General features: G+C 45.2%; 1 long non-coding RNA gene across 1 annotated transcript in view; it reads left to right on the top strand.

The window, feature by feature from the left end:
• The window catches only part of LOC138676324 (uncharacterized), a 71,152-nt gene that overhangs the window by 42,054 nt on the left and 7,813 nt on the right, over nucleotides 1–21,285 (top strand). Inside the window, exon 2 of the long non-coding RNA XR_011320772.1 lies at nucleotides 19,834–19,941. This is a non-coding gene — a long non-coding RNA (uncharacterized lncRNA). The remainder of the gene's footprint in view (nucleotides 1–19,833; nucleotides 19,942–21,285) is intronic.

Below are 21,285 nucleotides of genomic sequence, written 5' to 3'. Positions count from 1 at the left end.
CCCCACCTATGCTGAGAAATAACTTACCAAAGTCGCCGTTTTCGCCTGTCAATCAGGCTGGTCAGGTCGGGTGGGCGTGGTGACATCGCTGGTTCTTCCTCAGCTTTACGTTGGTGGCGTAGTGGTGTCCGCATGTTGAGGTGACTAATCCACTGTGGGCACGTGAACAAGCAAACTCGGCTTTGGGAAAATGGCCGCCGCGATCTCTAATGCGCACGCGCGGCATCCCGCGGCCATTTTCCTGAAGCCCCGTGCAGCAGAGCACTCGATCTGCGCACGCGCGGCCCCAGGAAGATGGCCGCCCCCACCGACGAAAGGGATGACAGCGCAGATCGCGCGCTGCTTGTTCACGTGCCCACAGTGGATTAGTCACCTCAACATGCGGACACCACTACGCCACCAACGTAAAGCTGAGGAAGAACCAGCGATGTCACCACGCCCACCCGACCTGACCAGCCTGATTGACAGGCGAAAACGGCGACTTTGGTAAGTTATTTCTCAGCATAGGTGGGGAATCAGGGTACACTACATACACTATTGTAACACCCAGCGCAGGCCCTATTTAACAGTATTTATATCTCAATCTCAAAAAACGGGGTGACAGGTTCCCTTTAACATATAACTATAGGATTAGTAATGGAGAGATGTCACCCGACAATACAAAGGTGACATCAACCCCACAAATATTAACCCCATTTGCTACCGCTACAGGGCAAGTGGGAAGAGCCGGGTAAAGCGCCAGAATTGGTGCATCTAATAGATGAGCCCTTTTTGGGCAGCTCTGGGCCCCTTACCAGCCCAATAATACAAGCCCCCAGCTGTGAGTTTTAGCAAGGCTGGTTGTGCAAAATGGGGGGACCCCTTGTCCTTTTTTTTAATAATTTATTTAAATAATTAAAAAAATTAGTGTGAGGACACCTCTATCCTTGATAACCAACCTTGCTGAAGCTGACAGCTGAGGGTTGCAGCCAACAGCTGCGAGTTTTGCCTGGATTGATCAAGAAAATAGGGGGGGACCCACGCTGGGTTTTTCTTTAATTTATTTAGTTATATCGCAGGCGGCGGCTGAGGAATACCCCGATCATCCGCTCCTGCTGTCACTGTTATTAGCGGCAGCAGGTATCGAATGATGGAAGTAAGAGTCCCAATAGCCCCCACCTGCTGTCATCGTTCTGAATTTCATATAACTCTCATCATTCTTCCCTGCTCGCGCCCATCGCCGGGGAACAGCACTTACTGTAGTGCTTCTTCCCCGGTGGCTGTCCGTGTGATACTGATGCGGCACACGGGCAGCACATGGTTGCCACACATGTGTCGGAAGTATTACATTAACAACACACAGACACGGATATCTCCAGAACTGTTTTTTCCGGTACCGGAAATAAATGGACGTTTGAAAGCGGCCTTGGTGTGAGACATGTAATGACAGTCGGTCTGTTTTTCTCATTGGTCTCACTGCAGAAATGTGTGTGATTACAGAGGAGGGGATCAGAGATGAGTGTGATTGCTATCATTTCTTTATCTTTCTTCTCGTGCAGTCAGTGTGGGGGGAGGGGCAGTAAAGTTGAAAGCACAAAATAATATCCATAGGGTAAGATAGAGTTAATGTTTGGAACTAGCCCATAGTAGGATGAGTTTAGTGTTAGGGAAAGAGGCAGCTTCCTGTAGACAGATAAGGTCAAGTTCAAGTTTAGGTAGGAGGTGTTATGTGAGCAGTGCCGCTTTTGGAGTGACCTACAAGAAAGGGATACTAAGGGACAGGGTAGTAGCGAGATCCTGAAGTGACTGACGAGACAGAATGGCATTCCGGAAAGAATAGGACAAGTCACAAAGAACCCTGGACTTGCAAAATGCTAAAGTTTAAGGACCTAAACAAGACTGAGTTCATGGGACTGAGTGGTAGAACCAGGGGGCCAGTAGTGGAAGAAATAGGATGCGGAAGCTGAGCGAGTAGAATGAGTTGCTGATCAGGACTGTGACAATAAGCTGGGTTGTGAGGAAGTAGGGAGAAACAGTGTGCTTCACCGGCCCTAGAGTAGACCACAGTGGAAGGATACTGTGTGAGTGAAAATGCTTTTCACTGTAAAGGAAATGCCCATAAGACTTTGCACCCGCTAACCCTTTTACATAAACCTTACCAAGTTTCCGTCCAGTAAAGACTGTGTTTTAGAATGGGAAATCTGTGGAACCTACAGTCCTGGCCAGCCAACACCACCGGCTACAGGCGGCGTGCACAGGCGCAAAACCCTCACAGCGCCAACTCACACACCCAGACAGGACCCACACTTTCATGTAGCGTGTCGGGGCGTAAAAGGAGGAGACAAGGCCATTTTCATGAATAGAACCCCAAATTGTTTGTATTCACCAGGTTCGGTAAATTGCAAAAAATTTGTCACAAATTAAATTCACATCCAATTGCTTTGTTCATCTCCACTGTTAATCCTTAGCATCATATACAGGATTACCCAGCACAGTGTACAGGATAAAAGGGAAATTATTGGTGAATACCAGCAGTGGTTACATAAACTTACATTGTCTACACTAATCAATCATTTCCCTGCTGGCTTCTACTCCAATACCTGTTCTCCTTTATACTATGATCTGTATTCTGACTAGGAAGCTAATGATGTGTGCTCACATGGGTCAGATGTGCATAACATTTTACTAAACTGTACCCTATGCTATGGAGAAAATCCACTCTGTAAATAGCCAGATGCTATTGATTTGACCTCCACAGTATGTCATTTTATGCAGAGGAATTTCAGTTTTGTAATGCAGAGGGGAACGCTACAGTATTTCTGCAATAAAATCCACCCAGCAGATAAGTACTGCATGCACATACTCTAAGGGTTAATAGTAGAGTCCATGCAGAAGTTAGGGGTTGCTATGCAGAAGAGGAGAGATCTATATTCACAATGTATTTATTCTTTTGTGAATTTTCTATGTGTATTGTTTGACACCACAGTATTTTGGATGGCTACAGCTAGTACTTAAAGAAACAGAGGCGCTTACCATGTGCAATGTTATTGATTCAGTCTACACTCCCTCTAGTGGCTGCTTTAGGTGGCTATAGTATACAGAACTTTTTTAAATTAAAACACTAGTCTGTAGTCTATTGTATATGTTGTCATCCATCTAATATATAATTGCCTAGAATACTACTTCCTGCAATTTGTGCCAACTTCCGTGGCTTTGTCCGGAGCTAATGTCTGGAGCTAAAGTCCGGAGCTAATGTCCGGAGCTAATGTCCGGAGATTAATTGCCTAGAATACTACTTCCTGCAATTTGTACCAACTTCCGTGGCTTTGTCCGGAGCTAATGTCCGGAGCTAATGTCCGGAGCTAATGTCCGGAGCTAATGTCCGGAGCTAATGTCCGGAGCTAATGTCCGGAGCTAATGTCGGGAGATAAGTGACGTCAACAGTGTCCAGTGTCTGATTGGTTGCCGCCTGCTGCGAGCGACCAATCAGAAACGTGCCGTACTGTGACACACTCCGCCCGCCATTTTGGTGTGATTTTTGAATTTTTACCTCACAGCAAGTTTCTACTGCGTGGAGGCGGGCCCAGTGACGTTGCTCTTCAAGCTCCTGCCGAATTTCAAGCATATATGGATTCTAGACTCCCGATTCTTTAGAATCGGGCTGCCATCTAGTTAGTTTATAATCTAGTGTGATTGTCTACTGCAGAGACTTTATTTCACATAATAATGCCGATTCAAAAAAAAATGTAGCTTCCGAACAGTTAGCAGCTCTAACATAAGGAATAGCTTTCAATATTCGCCACAGCAACTGCAAAACTTTGTCTTTCTCCTTCATCTTTAAAGGGAACCTGTCACCAGGTTTTCCTCATATAACGTATGGCCAGCACCTATAAGCCTCTGTTACAGTGTAGGATGCTAGCAGGTGCGTAGGATGCAGTGACACACAGGAGGCAGAGCAAGGGTTAACAGGTTCTTTATATATAGGAACAGTAATGGTATAAGCAGCGGGTAAAGGATGTGATTGGAGGATGGGGGAAAGTCAAATGCAATAGAATATAACAGGTTAACTTATCAGTCTCTGTGCGCTGGAGGAAGGTGGCTGGAAGATCCCTCGGCGGCGCCTCAGGCGGCGTGAGATGTCTCCGATCCGGACCCGCAGATGAGTGATGCACTTTCTCCTTGCAACGACGGATCCTCCGGGTCCTTCTTCACATGATCTCCTGATCCGTGCACACGGTGGAGCAGAGGTGATGGTCGGCGGCACAGAAGAAGCAGAAGGTAGGCAAGGCCACAGTAGGAGCACACAGTCCTGCGGACACAGACACGGGCCGGTCCTTAGCAGACACCGCAAGGATGAGACTAAGCAGTGCATCCGTGGTGGTGAGCGGAGCAAAGGTCCCTACTCTATCCTGGTCACTACCCAATGAGGAAGTCTCTCTGGGCTGAGGGTAGGAAGCGTTGGCAGTCTGGCTAGCTGGGGGTGTAGACACAGCTAGCGGGCGTGGGTCTGTGAAGAGGGAGTTAACCGTCTCACTACTCACAAGTTCGGTCCCCGCCAAATGTCCCGTCTTCCCGCTCAAACTGCTATTTCTGTCGGGGCCGCCCCCATCAGTCAGGTGCCCCGAACTGCTCTGGTTCACAATCTCTTCCCCTTGAAACACTTGTGACAGCTCTGATGGTTCCGGCCCAGATATGCAGGAGAGACCATTAGCTTGGCTCTCCTCCCTACAACAGCATACTAGAACGCTGTATGTGTGCCTCCAATCCACTCTGCAAGGCACAAAAAAGAACTTTTGTTATGCTTATAGATGGCGCAGCATTGTCTGGTGGGCATCTCTGGAATTCATCCGGCGCCTCCTCCCTTCTTATGATCACCGTCCTCCTCTGCCCCATGTGGATGACTCGTCATCTACACAGTGTCCCCCATCGTGCTCCTGCACAGACGCACTTCCCTCTGCCAAGCCAATGGCAGGATAAAGCGATCTAGTGCGCATGCACCATGAATGCACAAAGAGCGCCGATAACCAAAAGAAGTGCACTAGCGCAGGAGTGCAATGGAGGACACAGTATGGATGACATAGGATGTATCATTCAGATGAGGAAGGGAAGGACAATGGTGATCGCAAGAAGAGAGGAGGCGATGAATCAAAACCAGAGGTGCCCATTAGACAGGACCATGCTGTTTGTAAGTAGAATTAATGCTCCTTTTCTCTGCCTTAGAGGGGACTGGGGGCATATATACAGCTTACAGAATGCTGTTAAAGAGGCCTTAAAGGTGCTGGCTGTACTTTTGGGGAAATCTGGTGACAGGTTACTTTTAATCCTCCTATCAGAACTCTCAGTCATAGTTAATGTCTCCTCACTTTCTTCAGTTTTTTAAGTTCACTACCTCAGGATACTGTTGTTTTCCCCTCCAGACTATCTTTTGCATCAGTAGTACAGTCTATCACTATAAAACACACGATGTGTGACTAAAATTTCTGTCAGTTGCCACAGCAGAAGCCGCATAGTAAAGAATTATAATGGGCAGGCAATGAGATGTCTGGCCCTCTAAGGCCAACATCAGCATCCCAACAGCAGTACCACAGTGTAGGTGACATGATGGACAGGGATAGTGTGTCCAGCTGAGCATGCACCATTTACATTGGCAGCCGCAGAAGACAGACAATGGACAGTCAGGTACGCAGATGGCATGGCCAATTTATTCATTGGCATCAGCTGTAGGTGAGTGAAAGTTAACACTAATCCATGCCTGATTCATTTTGACAAATGGCATTCAACATGGTCTGGTTGGGTGTAACAAAGGCACTGGCTGAGCTGAATGCCATCTTTGACATTACACTAGACACTCAACATTACAGAATGCCGATAGCAAACTGGGCCATTTCTTTCCACTGGTCAAATCTGCTGACCCAAACGTCTGTGGAATCGGGGCTCAGGGTATCTGCTTAAGAAGGGACATAGTCAAAAAACAACTGCATCTGGCTGTTCAGCTGGTACATCTCTGTTTGCTGAAGTGCCCCTGTTTGTCGTAATGGCAGATTAAATATCTGGCGCATCACATCAAAAATACTATATCTGTTTCTGCTGCTACTATCTTTGCTACTTGTTGTAGGCCTAACACTGGCACAGGCAGAGGAAGGTTAGGTCTGTTTGGATCTTAGAGAGGTCCATTAGTCACTTGTGCGGCTTCCACTCAGCGAAAGCTTGGCAAACCAGGTAACACATCTTATCCCTGGTAATACTCCAATTATCACCATTTTTGGATTTACGAGAGCTTTGTCCTTGCTTTAATTTAAACGTTGCTTTTTGCTTTCGAAACAGCAAGGGTTAGTGTCAGTTTTCCTTGCTGGAAGCTGCTGAGTTGCTAGGTCAGCTGATGTGGGTGGTGATCACTCCTTTAAATAGTCACATGATGCATCAGCTGATTGTTGGCAATTGCCTTGGCTCAATGGGAACCTAAGATACCACTCCCTGACAGGTTCTCTGGAGGGAGAGATACATTTTTGATCTTTAAGGAGGCCTGTAAGTTATATTTCAGGCTTTGCCCTTATTCTTCAGGGAGTGAGGAACAGCGTGTGGGGATTATAGTCTCCCTTCTCAAGGAGGGCCTTTTCCCTGCCGACCGATTCACCATCTTTGCTATCGGTGGATGAGTTTTTTGCAGCATTGGCGCTGGTGTATGGAGAGGCTGATGAAGTCTCCCTGGCAGAGTCTCGACTCCAAAAGATCAAGCAGGGGGGCTGGCCGGCTGAGGAGTACTGCTCAGAGTTTCGGAGATGGGCCACTGACATGCAATGGAATGACCCTGCTCTTTGGAGCCATTTTTGTCAGGGTCGGTCAGCTATGCTTCACTATACTCTGGTGAAGTATGCTACTCCTGGGTTGTTGGTAGCCACCATGGCCCTTGATATGTGGGTGGATAGATGCCTCAGGGAGAGACACACACCAAATCTACTCCCTGTTGTTCTTTCTAGGGAAGAGGGACACACTGGTGCAGACGGACGAACCTATGCAGGGAGGAGTCTCGTCTCAAACTGGGTTGCCTACGGTTCGCTGTAGGATGGGGGCATGTTTCTACTGTGATCTTACGGATCATTACATTAATGTTTGCCCATCTCGAGCCAAAGTTGGTACTTCAGCACAACACTGCATTCCACTGGTTGTATAGGGGGAAGCAACCAGGGTGTGTACATTTCCTCCACCTTCACTTCTCAGTTTTCCATTTCTGCTGAAGTGGTAGTTGGTGGGGAGACTGAGCCAGTACTGTGGACAGAGGAGCTGGGGTCAATCTGGTGGATTCTTGCTTTGTTCAGATCCACGATCTGATTGGTAGGATGCTGGTGAGACCCATTTCCATTCATGTGATTGACTCTGTCCCTCTCAGCCAGAGGAGTCTGACCTAATAATGATAATGATAATGATGAGACACAGTTGCTGCTAAGTCTTGCTGTTGTTAAGTCACAAAGTCAGGAGGACCAGGATGTGGAGGTGGAAGACGAGGTGGTGGATGATGAAGTCACCGACCCAACCTGGGAAGTTTGTCTGCAGAGTGAGGCCAGCAGGGCTGAGGGGGAGGGATCAGCACCGCCAAAACAGACAGAAAGAGGCAGAAGGCGAGCAATTGTTCTGCAGAGCACCGACACTCGTGAATTTCTCCGTCAAAGAGTTAGATGTTCCCCAGTCTGGGACGTTTTTAAAAAGAGTTCTGAGACAAACAAAATTGCCATTCACAACGTGTGCCATGCCAAGATTAGCAGGAGCCTGACAAGTAAGAACTAGTGATGGGTGAGCACTAAAATGCTCGGGTGCTTGTTGCTCCCCCCGGGGTCCTGTTAAGGTCTAAAAACATCTGAAAATGATAGAAACACTGCTCAAATGACACTGCAACCTCATGTGGATCGCCCCTGGAAGCATTCCTGACTCCTAGTTCACAGCTTTAATAATTTTTTTCCGAGATTCATGCCTTTTTTTCCCGGTGCAACAAAAAACACATTAAAACTAAACCAAAACGGGTGTTGCTTGGAAATATATCAAGGTACATCCTTTGCAGATTAATGACTTGCCTGTAAGGCCAAATATTTAACCCCAGACCGAAAATTTCCTCTCCCACTTAGGCTTATTTCAGACGCTGCGTTTTTCAACTTTAACATTGCTTTCAACCACTACAAATGCATTCACTGGGAAATGTCATTGTAACATTTAACACCCCTAGCTGGCCATGTGGTGTGTGACACATAAGCAGACCCATCTTGTTTCATTTACAAAGGAGGGACTCTTAAAGTCATAGAGCCTATTTTTACTGGTGCATCAGGCGGCATTAATCTTCTTAAAGGGCCATTATGAAACAGTTTGTCTCCTAAGCTGTTGTAGCCTATGCTGTGAGTGAATGGGCTGCCAAGAGTTACGATGCACCACAATACCCCTGGCATAAGATGTCCAGGGGGGGACTCCTGAAAGTGTTGCATTGCACTTCTTGTGACAGCACCCCTTGCCTCTGTGCTGCCACGATGGGAGGGTCTGAGAAAACTGTCCCAGAACTTTGCCATTGTTCCCCTACCTGAGCTGAATTGTACTTCTGTCTCTCTTGCTTGGACTCCTTGGTTGTACAACAAACTCTGACGTCTGCTGCCAGCGTTCTCACATGGGAATTTTCTAAGTAATTCTGCTACAAGGGCCCTGTGGTACTGTAACATTTTAGTACACCTCTCTGCCTCAGGCAGAAGAGATTGAACGTTCTCCTTGTAGAGTGGGTCTAGAAGTGTCACCAACCAGTAAAGAGTGTCACCCAAAATTTTGATAATCCGAGGGTCACGTGAAATGAAGCACAACATAAAGTCAGCATGCCAGACTGCTAACAGGCAAGACTTCCGTGTACTCACCAACAGGACGACTGACCATGCTGTCCTCCTCATCCTCATACTCCTCCTCCCTGTCCTCAGGCCATCCCCGCTGAACAGAAGCTAATACAGATGTGTTTGTAGTACCGTCTATAGAGCATGAAAGTAGCTCCTGTTTTTCCTCCTCATTGCCTACCAATCCACGTTGAGAAGACATGAGGCTGGGCTGAGTGTAATCCCCCTGTATGTTTCCATGCTCCATGTCCTCGTGCTCTACCTGCAATGTATCCTCTTTGATTGTGAGAAGAGATTTTTTCAGAATGCTGAGAAGCGAGATGGTGATGCTAATTATGGCGTAATCGCCGCTCACCATCTTGGTGCAGTCCTCAAAGTTTTGGAGGATGTTACATATATCTGACATCCATGTCCTCTCCTGAGGTTTTATGAGTGGAATCTGACCTGAAATTTGATGGCCTTGTTGATGTTGGTAGTCAACAACGGCCCACTTCTGCTCACAAATCCTTTCCAACATATGCAGCATAGAGTTCCAGCGCGTGGGGACATCACACAACAGTCGGTGAGCTGGAAGCTGAAAACGCTGCTGAAGAACGGCAAGGGTGGCTGAAGCTGTAGCTGACTTTCTAAAATGGACAGACAGACGGCGTACTTTCACTAGCAGATCAGGCAGCTCCGGGTAGCTTTTCAGAAAACGTTGAACCACGAGGTTAAGCACATGGGCCAAGCAAGGTACGTGTGTGAGCTCACCTTGCCTCAGAGCCGCCACCAGGTTGCAGCCATTGTCACACACGACCATGCCTGGCTGTAGGTTCAGCTGTGTCATCCAAACATCTGACTGCTCTTTCAGGGCTGTCGACAACTCTTCTGCATTGTGCCGTTTGTCACCTATGCAGATTAGCTTCAGCACAGCCTGTTGACGCTTGGCTGAGGCAGTGCTGCAGTGCTTCCAGCTTCTGACTGATGTGCTGATTTTAGAGATGGAGGATGAAGAGGAGGAGGAGGTGCAGGAGCTGTAGACTGTGGGGGCAACCCTGATTGATGTAGGGCCAGCAATCCTCGGCGTGGGGAGGATGTGTTCCATCCCAAGGTCCGATTGGGTCCCGGCTTCAACTACAGTTGGTCCATATATATTTGGACAGAGACAATTTTGGTTATAGACATTACCACAATGAATTTTAAACAAAACAATTCAGATGCAGTTGAAGCTCAGACTTTCAGCTTTCATTTGAGGGTATCCACATTAAAATTGGATGAAGGGTTTAGGAGTTTCAGCTCCTTAACTTGTGCCACCCTGTTTTTAAAGGGGCCAAAAGTTATTGGACAATTGACTCCAAGGCTATTTCATGGACAGGTGTGGGCAATCCCTTCGTTATGTCATTCTCAATTAAGCAGATAAAAGGCCTGGAGTTGATTTGAGGTGTGGTGCATGCATTTGGAAGGTTTTGCTGTGAAGTAAATATGTGGCCAAAGGAGCTCTCCATGCAGGTGAAACAAGCCATCCTTAAGCTGCGAAAACAGAAAAAACCCATCCAAGAAATTGCTGCAATATTAGGAGTGGCAAAATCTACAGTTTGGTACATCCTGAGAAAGAAAGAAAGCACTGGTGAACTCATCAGTGCAAAAAGACCTGGGCGCCCACAGAAGACAACAGTGGTGGATGATCGCAGAATAATCTCCATAGTGAAGAGAAACCCCTTCACAACAGCCAACCAAGTAAACAACACTCTCCAGGAGGTAGGCGTATCAATATCCAAATCTACCATAAAGAAAAAGACTGCATGAAAGTAAATACAGAGGGTTCACTGCACGGTGCAAGCAACTCATAAGCATCAAGAATAAGAAGGCTAGACTAGACTTTGCTAAAAAACATCTAAAAAAGCCAGCACAGTTCTGGAAGAACATTCTTTGGACAGATGAAACCAACATCAACCTCTACCAGAATGATGGAAAGAGAAAAGTATGGCGAAGGCGTGGTACAGATCATGATCCAAAGCATAGCACATCATCTGTAAAACACGGTGGAGGCAGTGTGATGGCTTGGGCATGCATGGCTGCCAGTGGCACTGGGTCACTTGTGTTTATTGATGATGTGACACAGGACAGAAGCAGCCGAATTAATTCTGAGGTATTCAGAGCCATACTGTGTGCTCAGATCCAGCCAAATGCAGCCAAACTGATTGTCCATCTGTAGTATGAAACGACGACCAATGACCCAAAACATAAAGCCTAAGCAACCCAGGAGTTTATTAAAGCAAAGAAGTGGAATATTCTTGAATGGCCAAGTCAGTCACCTGATCTCAACCCAACTGAGCATGCATTTCACTTGTTAAAGACTAAACTTCAGACAGAAAGGCCCAAAAACAAACAGCAACTGAAAACCACAGCAGTGAAGGCCTGGAAGAGCTTCAAAAAGGAGGAAACACAGCATCTGGTGATGTCCATGAGTTCAACACTTCAGGCAGTCATTGCCAACAAAGGGTTTTCAACCCAAGTACTAAAAATGAACATTTTATTTAAAATTAATGAATCTGTCCAATTACTTTTGGTCCCTTTAAAAACAGGGTGGCACATGTTAAGGAGCTGAAACTCCTAAACCCTTCATCCAATTTTAATGTGGATACCCTCAAATGAAAGCTGAAAGTCTGAACTTCAACTGCATCTGAATTGTTTTGTTTAAAATTCATTGTGGTAATGTCTATAACCAAAATTAGAAAAATGTTGGCTCTGTCCAAATATATATGGACCTAACTGTATGTTAACCCAGTGTGCCGTCATTGAGATGTACCGTCCCTGCCCACAAGCACTTGTCCACGTGTCCGTGGTTAGGTGGACTTTCCCAGTAACAGCATTGTTGAAGGCACGGCTAATGTTGTGGGACACATGCTGTTGTAATGCCGGTACGGCACACCGGGAGAAATAGTGGCGACTGGGCACCAAGTACCTTGGGACGGCCACCGACATCAGGTTATGGAAAGCTTCCATCTCAACAAACCTAAAAGGCAGCATTTCTAGCGCAAGCAGAAAAGAAATATTAGAATTGAGGACTGTGGCCTGTGGGGCGTTGGCTGGGTATTTCCGCTTGCATTCCAAAGACTGGGTTATTGACAACTGAATGCTGTGCTGGGACAAGGACGTGGACGGGCTTGCTGATGGTGCTGCTTGACTGTGAGCCACAACAGGTGCAGGGCTAAAGGCATCGTCACATGCACGGTGTACTGGGGATTGGCTTCTATGCAAAACAGTGGAAGCAGTGGTGTGACCAACAGGCAGTGGTCCTGGAGCCTGGGGTTTGGCCCACAAAGTCGGGTGCTTTGCTTGCATGTGCCTGATCATGCTGGTGGTGGTCAGGCTGGTTGCTTTGCTACCCATGCTGATGCGGGCATGGCAGGTGCTGTAAATGGCCTGTTTGGGGTTATTGGCAGAGTCTTTAAAAAATAGCCAGACTCGGGAAGATCTCACAGGTGGAATGGCAACTTCACTCATGTTGGTGTTACAGGGAACGGATGCACGCCTTCTGTCTGTGGCCACCACACTGCTTCTTCCTGCCTGTTGAGGGGATATGCCTCCTTCCCCATTTGTGCTGCTGTCCTCGCTATGCATGTCCTCCTGCCAGGTTGGGTCAGTCACTATGTCATCCACCACCTCGTCTTCCACATACGCACCCTGCTCCTCCTCCTGACTTTCTGGCAATTGTGTCTCATCATCGTCCACCTCTTTTGACACTTTCCCACCATCGCTTTCATGTGACCGGGGCTGGTCAAAGCCTTGGGCAGCTCTACAGGCAATCTCATCTTTCCCCACTTCAAGTTGACCGGCAGAGATTTCGGAATCTTGAAATGGAAAACTGAACAGCTCTTCAGAGTGTCCAAGTGTCGGATCGGTTTTCTCAGGGCACTCGGCATGGTGGGAGGAAGGAGGATAAGGGTGAGGAATATCCTGGCCACACTCACGGCTACTCAGACTTGACCGTGTGGAAGACAAGGTGGTGGTGGTGGCTAAGTGACTGGAAGCATTATCCGCTATCCAACCAACAGCCGTTTCCCACTGCTCTGGCTTCAACAGTAGTGTGCTGCGGTCCCCTAGAAACTGGGACAGGAAGGTCGAGCAAGAAGATGTGGGTCTTTGTTGTTGCATTTCAAATGCTCAGCATAAATGTCTTTATTAGTAGCAAAATAATATGTGATCAGTATGCCTGCAAATCTATGATTTTTCAAACCCAAACACCAGGCAGGCCTCAGCCTGACCTAACAGACTGTATTTATTTATTTATTTTTTTTAAAGTTAATTTATGCGAAATAGTGCTGTAGAGAATTTGAGCATCACAGAGCCAAAAAATAAGTACACCGACCTACAATGTCCAAACTTGGAGCAGAGATATATGAGGGCTCTCACAGATATACCACACTGGCAAATCTGTGGCCTTTCAATTTTTTTTATGCTAAATAGCGCTGTCTAGAATTTGAGTATCACACAGCCATAAATAAGTACACCGGCCTCCAATGCCCAAACTTGGAGCACAGAGATATATGACGGCTGTAACGGAAATACCACACTGGTAAATCTGTGGCCTTGGAATTTTTTTTGATGCTAAATAGTGCTGCACAGAATTTGAGTATCACACAGCCAAAAAATAAGTACACATGGCCTCCAATGACCAAACGTGGAGCACGCAGATATATGAGGCCCTTTTTCAGTGAATTTAAAACACCAAAAAAAAAAAAAGGGGCACAAGGGTAGCACACACAACTATACTACGTATGCCTGACAAACTATAACTTTTCAACAGGCCTCAGTCTGACAGAACAGACTGTTTATTTTTGGAAAAACTTTTGGGGGCGATTTTTGGAAAAAAAAAATTAGGTATATAGACAGTAAATAAGCTGCAGCAGCAGGCAGTTATGGAGATTTGGGAAGGATGCAGTGGGAGAAATGGACGCACATACAGTGCCTGCAGGCCTTGCACTGATGTGGATATGCTGTGCCCTGCCTACCTAGCACTGCAATATTGGGACCCACAAATTAGCCCTAAAAAGGACTTTTGGTTTCTGAGGATTTGCGGATGTAAGAGTTGCAGACCTACACTAACTCTATAACTCTAAGGGCCCCTTTCCACTTGTGAGAAAAGAAAACTATCCGTAATCTGGACTGAAAAAACGGATGTAATGTATGCGATTGTCATGCGTTTGTGATGCGAGTTCAATGCGATTTTTTAATCGCACCATCCGTTTTACATCCGTATGACATCCGTATGCAATCCATTTTTTTTTCTCTGCAACTATTTTTATACAGTCATTTACAGGACTCTTTACAGTGTTACATGCCACAGAATGGTAAGGTATCCGTAAAAAACGGATGGAATATGGATGGTCCGTATTCCATGCGTTTTTTTTCTCACATCCATTGACTTGCATTGGCGAGTCTCGTCCGAGACCCGCAGCAAATCACAGCATGCTGCGATTTTTTTCTCAGCCAACCCAGATTTTTCTCAGTCCGATTTCGGCTGAGAAAAAAAACGCAAATGAAAAGACACCTATTAAATAACATTGGTCCGAGTGCAATCCGATTTTTTATTGGATTGCACTCGTCCGTTTTCCTCGCAAGTGGAAAGGGGCCCTAAAACCATGACTCTGACCCTATCTCGGCAGCAGCTCTCCCTACTCTCACTGAAACAGGAACAGAATGCGGTGAGCAGGGCAGCGCCAGGTCTCTTATACTCGGGATGATGCTGTACGGCCCAGCCAATCACTGCACGACCACAACAAAGATGGCTACGGTGTTTCATGGCCTGGCAGACAATGACAGCACCGTGATTGGGTCTGCCAAAACTGCCAAAACTGCTGGGTAGAGACTGCAGTTACCGCCGAATAATACTGGAAATGTTCGCTGCTCGCCGAGTACGCCGAGCATAGCGATACTCGGGCGAGTAACGAGTAGTGGCGAGCACGTTCGCTCATCACTAGTAAGAACCTAACCACAACAATCATGATTAGGCATATGTAATCTAAGCACAGGATTCTGTGGTCCAAAAGCCTAAGTCCACGATTGGTGCTATCGAGTGACACCATTGCCTCTTCCCCGTGCTAGGTGCTCCCAAGACCCTGTCTAAAACACTGCCCTGCTCTGCACCTATCCTTGCACATTATGACTTACCATCATCAGGCAATTTCAAATGCTTTTCCGAGCACAGCGTTCAGCTGTCCCTACACCAGGCCTTTGAACGAACGAGAAAGTTTGTAGCTAACCACCCACAGGCTTAAAGTCTAAATGAACACATTTCCAGGCTGCTTGCCATGGAAATGTTGCCATTTTGGATTTTTGACACTGAGGATTAATGCCAATTCATGGCGGCAGCTCTCCCTCGGTACTCGGTCCCCAGCCACCACTTTTTCTCCCTGTGTGACGTACCCGCCTTTTACCAGCATGAGTCCAGGAACATCACCTGTGCCCTTACCAACGCGGTTACTGGGATTGTCCATTTAACGACCAACACATGGACAAGTGCTTGTGGTCAGGGACACAATATTTACCTGATGGCACACTGGGTGAACATTGTGGATGCCAGAGCCGAATCACACCCTGGCATGGCACATGTGTTCCCAATGATCTCTTTCGATCAGGGCTTCCTCCAGCTCCTACATCAGATCCTGAACTCCCTCTTGCTCCTCTTTATCCTCCATCTCCGATGTGCTATCTGATAGCATGTCGTCCACATCAGCCGAAAGCTAGAAACTCTGAATCACTACTTCAGCAAAGCGCTAAAAGGCTCTGCTGAAGCTAAATTGTCTATGAGACAAACCACACACCGCGGCAGAGTTACTTAAAGGAATAACAGACCAGACAGATCTGCAGGTTTGCCGCTGAACCTCCATGCAGGCAATGGACGTAACCTGGTGGCAGCTGTGAAGCTTGGCAAGCTCACACACCTACCATGCTTGGCACATGTGCTTAACTTGATAGTTCAGTGGTTTCTGAAAACCTACCTAGATTTGCCAGAGCTTCTGGTCAAGGTACGCAACAACAGGGCCCATTTCCACATATCAGCAACAGCTGCAGCAGCCCATGCAAGTGCTAGCTCACCGACTGGTGTGCAACGTGCCCATGCGCTGGAACTCCACATTGCACATGCTGGAAAGGCTTCGGGAGCAGCAGAGTTCAACTGTTGACTACCAGCTCCAATACGCCTGTCAATACTCTGGTCAGCTACCTCACTATGGATTACCCTACTTATAATTTTTCCTGGCTTTGCACTTTTGTGCAAAGCCTTTATGAGTGTAGCATTACCACAACTACACTTTGTTCACAATATTGAAAGAGGGAATATAGTTCTTGCCTTCAAAGGTGTATGGATGACTCTACTTCTAATTTTTGTCAGGATTTGCAATTAGTACATATCCTTTATGAGTCTATGAGTACCAAAACATGACAAATTGAACAAAATGCATATGAGGCCCTCCTTTATGTCTAATACACGTTGTATCTGAGTCCCTGTTTCTAAATGTTTTTGGCAGTTCTTGCTTCTTTCATAAATTACACTGAAATTTCCAATTTTTTCTATTTTGGTTTACTAAATTATAATTTTTTTAATCCTTGTTAAATGTTGCCTTATATAAAAGTCATTATACGGGACCTAATGTTTCTTAACATTTTTCCTGTAAACTCCAATTTCTCTTTGACTTGTAATGTTTTATTGTCAGTCCTTAAAGTGGTGTAAAAGTGTGGCACCGTTGTTCTCAGCAGCGATCTGGGAGTCTGAGATGCTTCCAGGGATCTTCCCCATTCTGTTCTCCTTCCATTCAGCATTTTCCCCATCCATTTGAACATTTTTACTGCCCCCCAGACCTCCTTTTAGGGTCTGCCATAAAAATGCTCTGATTTCCCATTGACTCCCATCATACTTGTTACTTGAAACGAGCACCTGAGCTTTTGAAATTGAGCAGTTCTAGTAATGAGCATTCAAGTATTTTAGTGCTCGCTCACCTCTAATAAAGTGGATTTTCCACCAAAGATATCAATGTAGTCAGTATTACTTCACCATGAAAGATTTGACTTTACTTTACATTACGTGCTATTTAGATTCACTGTATTTACCAAATAACTAATATTATCCCTATACTATTACTGAACAAAACCCACTATACTAAGAGAAATATACCAATAATACTTCTATACAACAAACAATGCCACCACTTCATGACCATATATTAATACCACATAGAGTTAGAATATACGGTAACAACCATCCTGTTACTGAGCAAAGCTCACTATACCAATAACACCACATGCAAAAAGGAATATCATCACACCATGACCAGAACACATACTGTACTATTACCACCTTCAGGAAGATTTAATCCCACAAAGTATTTATATGTGCATGTAGTTCCCTCAAAGACCAGCAATACCTTTACATGGCCATTACTGAGAAATCGGTGTTTAAATTGATATGCAAATGAGGCTGGAGGACTATGGTCGATGTGAACTCTCAGTCACTCCAGCTCTATTCCCCACGCAGCACCCCCTCCTCCTGCTTGACTAATAGCTCGGAGCTGGAGTGACTGAGGCCTCAGATCTTCCATAGTCTTTCATCTAACGACCACTCAAAAGTCCAGAGAAGTGTGCAGCTCAAGAAAATACACACATTGTAGGACATCTACAATATTCAATACACAGGGGCTTCTCACAAAATTAGAATATCATCAAAAAGTTAATTTATTTCAGTTCTTCAATGCAGATAGTGAAACTCATACAGTTAGGGCCAGAAATATTTGGACAGTGACACAATTTTCGCGATTTGGGCTCTGCATGCCACCACATTGGATTTGAAATGAAACCTCCACAACAGAATTCAAGTGCAGATTGTAACGTTTAATTTGAAGGGTTGAACAAAAATATCTGATAGAAAATGTAGGAATTGTACACATTTCTTTACAAACACTCCACATTTTAGGAGGTCAAAAGTAATTGGACAAATAAACATAACCCAAACAAAATATTTTTATTTTCAATATTTTGTTGCAAATCCTTTGGAGGCAATCACTGCCTTAAGTCTGGAACCCATGGACATCACCAAACGCTGGGTTTCCTCCTTCTTAATGCTTTGCCAGGCCTTTACAGCCGCAGCCTTCAGGTCTTGCTTGTTTGTGGGTCTTTCCGTCTTAAGTCTGGATTTCAGCAAGTGAAATGCATGCTCAATTGGGTTTAGATCTGGAGATTGACTTGGCCATTGCAGAATGTTCCACTTTTTGGCACTCATGAACTCCTGGGTAGCTTTGGCTGTATGCTTGGGGTCATTGTCCATCTGTACTATGAAGCGCCGTCCAATCAACTTTGCAGCATTTGGCTGAATCTGGGCTGAAAGTATATCCCGGTACACTTCAGAATTCATCCGGCTACTCTTGTCTGCTCTTATGTCATCAATAAACACAAGTGACCCAGTGCCATTGAAAGCCATGCATGCCCATGCCATCACGTTGCCTCCACCATGTTTTACAGAGGATGTGGTGTGCCTTGGATCATGTGCCGTTCCCTTTCTTCTCCAAACTTTTTTCTTCCCATCATTCTGGTACAGGTTGATCTTTGTCTCATCTGTCCATAGAATACTTTTCCAGAACTGAGCTGGCTTCTTGGGGTGTTTTTCTGCAAATTTAACTCTGGCCTGTCTATTTTTGGTATTGATGAATGGTTTGCATCTAGATGTGAACCCTTTGTATTTACTGTCATGGAGTCTTCTCTTTACTGTTGACTTAGAGACAGATACACCTACTTCACTGAGAGTGTTCTGGACTTCAGTTGATGTTGTGAACGGGTTCTTCTTCACCAAATTAAGTATGCGGCGATCATCCACCACTGTTGTCATCCGTGGACGCCCAGGCCTTTTTGAGTTCCCAAGCTCACCAGTCAATTCCTTTTTTTCTCAGAATGTACCCAACTGTTGATTTTGCTACTCCAAGCATGTCTGCTATCTCTCTGATGGATTTTTTCTTTTTTTTCAGCCTCAGGATGTTCTGCTTCACCTCAATTGAGAGTTCCTTTGACCGCATGTTGTCTGCTCACAGCAACAGCTTCCAAATGCAAAACCACACACCTGGAATCCACCCCTGACCTTTTAACTACTTCATTGATTACAGGTTAACGAGGGAGACGCCTTCAGAGTTAATTGCAGCCCTTAGAGTCCATTGTCCAATTACTTTTGGTCCCTTGAAAAAGAGGACGCTATGAATTACAGAGCTATGATTCCTAAACCCTTTCTCCGATTTGGATGTGGAAACTATCATATTGCAGCTGGGAGTGTGCACTTTCAGCCCATATTATATATATAATTGTATTTCTGAACATGTTTTTGTAAACAGCTAAAATAACAAAACTTGTGTCACTGTCCAAATATTTCTGGCCCTAACTGTATATTATATAGAGTCATTACAAACAGTGTGATCTATTTCAAGTGTTTATTTCTGTTAATGTTGATGATTATGGCTTACAGCCAATGAAAACTCAAAAGTCATTATCTCAGTAAATTAGAATACCTTATAACACCAGCTTGAAAAATGATTTGAAATTCCGAAATGTTGGCCTACTGAAATGTATGTTCAGTAAATGCATTCAATTCTTGGTCGGGGCTCCTTTTGCATCAATTACTGCATTAATGCTGTGTGGCATAGAGGTGATCAGCCTGTGGCACTGCTGAGGAGTTATGACAGCCCAGGTTGCTTTGATAGCAGCCTTCAGCTTGTCTGCATTGTTGGGTCTGGTGTCTCTCATCTTCCTCTTGACAATACCCCATAGATTCTCTATGGGGTTAATGTCAGGCGAGTTTTCTGGCCAATCAAGCACAGTGATGCTGTTGTTTGTAAACCAGGTGTTGGTACTTTTGTCAGTGTGGACAGGTGCCAAGTCCTGCTGGAGAATGACATTTCCATCTCCAAAAAGCTTGTCGGCAGAGGGAAGCATAAAGTGTTCTAAAACTTCCTGATTGTGTGCCTCCCTACTCTTCCTCCAGACTCTGGGACCTTGATTTCCAAAGGAAATGAAAAATTTACTTTCATCTGAAAACAACACCTCGAACCACTGAGCAACAACAGTCCAGTTATTTTTCTCCTTGACCCAGGTAAGACACTTCTGTCATTGTCTTTTGGTCATGAGTGGCTTGACACAAGGAATGTGACACTTGTAGCCCATGTCCTGGGTACATCTGTGTGTTGTGGCTATTAACCCCTTCATGACCTTGGGATTTTCCGTTTTTCTGTATTCGTTTTTCACTCCCCTCCTTCCCAGAGCCATAACTTTTTTATTTTTCCATCAATATGGCCATGTGAGGGCTTATTTTTTGCGGGACAAATTGTACTTTTGAAAGCCATCATTGATTTTACCATGATATGTACTAGAAAACAAGAAAAAAATTCCAAGTGCGGTGAAATTGCAAAAAAGTGCAATCCCACACTTGTTTTTTGTTTGGCTTTTTTGCTAGGTTCACTAAATGCTGAAACTGACCAGCGATTATGATTCTCCAGGTCATTACAAGTTCATAGACACCAAGCATGTCTAAGTTCTCTTTTATCTAAGTGGTGAAAAAAAATTCCAAACTTTGCTAAAAATAAATAAATAAATAAATAAATACATTTGCGCCATTTTCCGATACCCGTAGCACCTCCATTTTACATGATCCGGGGTCGGTTGAGGGCTTATTTCTTGCGTTCCAAGCTGACGTTTTTATTGATGCCATTTTTGTGCAGATACGTTCTTTTGCCCGCCCGTTATTGCATTTTAATGCAATGTCGCGTCGACCAAAAAAACGTAATTCTGGCATTTCAAATTTTTTTCTTGCTACTCCATTTAGCGATGAGGTTAATGCTTTTTTTTTATTGATAGATCGGGCGACGCTGAACGCGGCGATACTAAATATGTGTAGTTTTAATTTTTTTTATTGTTTTATTTTGAATGGGGCAAAAGGGGGGTGATTTAAACATTTATTTATTTATTTTCACTTTTTTAAACTTTTTTTTTACTTTTGCCATGCTTCAATAGCCTCCATGGGAGGTGTAGCATGGCTAAAGGGTTTGTAGTCGATGGGAGGTATGTGCCACATAAGTGCCTGGTTGCTGTAATGTAGCCCGGAGTATTCCTTTCTTGCACATAATCTTGTATATGTGTTTCAGGACCTGTGGTAATGTCAGACCACATGGCTAATCATGTGATGGGTTACTGGGTGGGGTTAGCTCTTTATAAGACTGGCTAATCCTTTACACAGCAGAGATGTGTGGAGGTGAAACCCTCCTGAGTGTGTTACGGCTTCAGGACTGAGCCGGATGAACTGGACACTTGTTTTTCTTTACCTGAACCAAAGGCTATTTGTTTTCTGTTGTTTGCAACATGGTTTATGAAGCAATAAACCCAGTGAACTTTAAAGGAACACGTCTCCTGAGTGTCAGCCGTCGCAGCTGAGTGAGTGAAA

The sequence above is a fragment of the Ranitomeya imitator genome, chromosome 1, assembly GCF_032444005.1.
Source record: "Ranitomeya imitator isolate aRanImi1 chromosome 1, aRanImi1.pri, whole genome shotgun sequence".
In the NCBI taxonomy this organism is placed as follows: Eukaryota; Metazoa; Chordata; class Amphibia; order Anura; family Dendrobatidae; genus Ranitomeya; species Ranitomeya imitator.
This window is presented reverse-complemented; position numbering and strand designations above follow the sequence as displayed.